Below are 3,883 nucleotides of genomic sequence, written 5' to 3' on the forward strand. Positions count from 1 at the left end.
CCCCCCCCCCCCCCCCCCCCCTCTCGTGGTAGCAGAGGCACTTTCCCACCACTGGAGGCACTGTGCTGTGTTATGTGTGGAGTAATGGTATGCTGTAAGGTGAAGAGCAAACGATGTTAAGAAGGGAAGGCATGGCATTACATGTAACGCAGTATGGCAAGCATCTTCGGTTGTCGTGTCTTTGCTTTTAAGTCTCGCTCCTAATATAAACATTTGAATTAATTACACCGACGTCTGAACTGAACTCTTGGAAGCGTATGTGGACGTTTATTAGACCCTGATTGTACCTCATGTGCAGAGATTGCTTTGTGATCATTTCCCTTCAATACAGAAGGAACCGTGTTAACATACAGTTTACACGTCAAGTAAACAGTAAAAGCAACTTTCCTGGAAGTCACACTTGGATCCAACCGATATTTGCACATTGAAACGGTGTGTGGAAAGCATGAAAACATACACCTACTGTTCCTACACACATTTACATACTGTTAATAATTGCACGTCTCTTTACGCCAGGTGTTAAGGGGTCCCTAAGGTCGCATTTCATCAGGAATCAACAACCTGTTCTCCACACCAACTACCTTCCCTTTCTTTCCCGCGTCAACCGCAACCATCTGGCGTCAGGCCACGAAAATAGACTCAAAAGCGTTGGTAACAATTAGTAGTCACTGTACCCGGGGACCACACAACTACCCACCTGATTTTCATACCCTGCATTTTGTTGCCCTCCTCCCCCGCCCTCATCAGGACGCTATCAATAGCCAGACACCTGTTTCCTGCCAACGCAAGCTAGGCCCTCTATGGCTGCACCTGTATGTGCTTACACAAGAGCCTCGAGAGGAGTATTTATGTGGATGGGACTGCAGGGCTGATATCAGGCTCTGCTAATGCAATCACAGGAAGGACAGGGAACACTTGACGAGTGTGAAGCAAGCCAACGGTGGGGTGAATTCACTCGAATCAAATCAGGATGTGGATTTTCAAAAGAAGCCCAAACGGGAAATCTTTTGACCCTAAAATGACTATTCAGATGATTAAAATGATTGGTGTGCATGTAGGCTAATCGTAGAGGGAAAGTAGTTAGAGCGTCAGTATTTGTCCAGATGCTGAGATTCCTGCTTCTCCCCTTTGGGTTTTAAACCACCAACCTATTTCTGACAATAAATAGCAACACACGCGACTCGTCTAAAGGCATTTTCTGCTGCTACAAAGCAAATGTGACAGCAGTGATAGATATATTACTACTAGGACAGTAGAACTTGGATCCCTCTTCTGTTGCTCCTCTTGTGTTCGCTCCTGTCTTTTTGTCATCTGGTTTAAATGTCAATAACAACGTGTCTCCACGCTGTAAAGATTGTGAAACCCTCTGCGTCAAACTTGTAAACTTGCAATTTTCAGCTACTTGACGCGTCCCAGTAGTTAACCTCTCGTTGTAGAGAGTCATTTGCTTTAAACGAAACTGAGAGCGACTCATTAAGACACAACTAGTGACGACTGTCTGCCTCAACTAGAAACGCAGTCAGTTATTCAGCAGGGAACCAGTCAGTCAGTCTCCCACGCAGCCAGCCATCCATTACCTCGAAGCCAAACAGAGAGCCAGACATCGAGGAACAAACTGCAGAGTCAAGCATGGAAGGGCAGGTGATTAATGCCAACACAGTGTTTCCCTGTTCGTGGCCAAAGTGTTATTGATTTGATTTTGGAGGGGCGAGAAAAGGTTAGCGTTTGCAGGCCGTGGTTTGAGGTCGGCGGCGTGTGATGGGAGGAGTAATGACCCCTCCCTCCTCAGTGGGAGCCACCGAAGCGGTCAACCAGGAAATGGAGACGATCCCCAGCCAGGCGCCAAGCGACATTCTGTCCTTTACACCGCCGATATGTGTGAAGTGGACATCCACCGGCTATTGAGTGCCACATACTCCTACACCTCTCAGCCATTATGAGTTTTAGAAGGCCAACATGGCAAGATGTGGTAGTGTACAGTGCGAGGTGGAGAATATACGCTCGTATAGATGTGGGTAGTGTGTATGCAGTAGCTGACTTCACCCAGTGACGCACCATGAACCCAAGAGGAGGTGCTAATCAATCTTCATGGCACTTTTAGGTTTTCACACCGTTCTTTTGCTCCGGTCCGAATCAGGAATCGATCTAATGTTGCGTATTGCCTTCAGTTCGGTTCCTGTTTACTCACACATTTTCATTTCTCCAATTGGTCAGAATGTGATGCCGTAAAAACTCCCGGAAGTAAACGAAGAGTAAAAGTAGAGCAGACTGCTCCAGAAATAGATTAACGTGCCGCTTTTAAATTTCACATTTGAGCGACAGCTATGCACGTTGATCTTGGCCCCCGTTCATTGTTTATCACATCGTTTCTATTTATTACTTTAGACAAACGACACAGTTTGAAGATGAATGATGGACAATAATCTTTTCCCATATCAAGACATTTCAGTATCATGTTCTCACCACAAACGAACCGTACCGTACTGTACCAGTGTCTTCATCAAGGTCTGCGTCTGCTTGTTTTTGTCCCCCCCCCCCAGTGTGTTTGACCTGTGTTCACACCTGCTCAAACAGAGAGGGTAAAGGCCCTAGAACAGAAAACACGTAGAGTTACACTAACACTAGTTCAGTATTATTAGCGTTGTTGAGGTGCCTTCCTCGTTACACATTCTGGGATCGTTACTTTATCAGAAAGTAGTGCATTCCTACGGTACAGCAGGGGCAGGTCGGGTACAATCACTCACCTCTCTGTCTCATGAGGCTGGAAGCTGTGATCTCGCCACGCAGTCACCACGGAAATTAAATAACTGCAAAGCATGAAAAAAAACAAAAAAAACGTCAGTAAATGAGATTCATCCAAAGCAGGGTAAGACATGTTTCCTTGTACATCAGGTACATGACAAGATCACACTCCCAGATTGGATTTCATTTTCGTACCCCCGCCCTCCATCCTTACCCTCCCTCCGTTCTCCGTCATTTTCAGGGAAAAAGGTGCCGTAGCCATATGACAGTAATTAACAACTGACAAAAATATCCCCTCCCTGAACATGAGGTGGGAAATCACAAAAGCCCGAGTTATTTTCTCATTAATTTACCAGCCCTGCTCTCTTTTTACGCCCCGAGACAGCAGCGTAAGAGCTGCGGCGCGAGCTTAATGCGGCGCCGTACTGTTTGTTTGTGAGGGCTCAGGGAGGAGTGATCCTTCAGGTTGACTCTAAATCACATCTGGACTCAACAATTTAACTGTCAGGGTATGTTTTGTCCTCTGACACATGTATTAACTATGTGATCATTTAATTCAGTGTGTTTTTTCCACCAAAAAGTCACCCTGTCATCTGTTGGTTCTGTATTGTAAAGTAAGTTTAGGTATGTTTACGCTCCGCTGAGCAGACATAACGTTATCCAGGTGACTTCTACATTGTCAACATCTGTTGGTGTCCACGAGCCTTTGCCAAGTACATCCATATCTTGTCTGTGAGGTTGGTAATGTGAGGACTCTCGGGGACAGACAGATGGTTTGATATTCACAGAGAGCAGACTCTCTCCCTCTCTCTCGCTCTCCTCCCTCTGTCTATTTGGCCACCTCTCCTCCTCTTAACTTTCCTTCTGCCTCAATCAATAATAGGATTTGACTGATATGGATTTTTGAAGTCCACTTCTTTGAGATTGAAGATGGCACCACCCTCTTTAGCACCTTAAAGCAGTGTTTAGCACCTCTGAATGTTGTTAAAGAAGATCAGATACTCAGCTCCATCATATAAATGGACACATTTTATTTAAAGGTCAGCCTCGACCTGATAATATCAGACTGACTCCCATAAATCTCTGTTTTATGTTCCCGCTGTCTTTTTCTTTGCCATAACTAGACACACACACCGAGAGA

The sequence above is a fragment of the Anarrhichthys ocellatus genome, unplaced genomic scaffold (assembly GCF_004355925.1).
Source record: "Anarrhichthys ocellatus isolate YVR2014 unplaced genomic scaffold, GSC_Weel_1.0 scaffold12, whole genome shotgun sequence".
In the NCBI taxonomy this organism is placed as follows: domain Eukaryota; kingdom Metazoa; phylum Chordata; class Actinopteri; order Perciformes; family Anarhichadidae; genus Anarrhichthys; species Anarrhichthys ocellatus.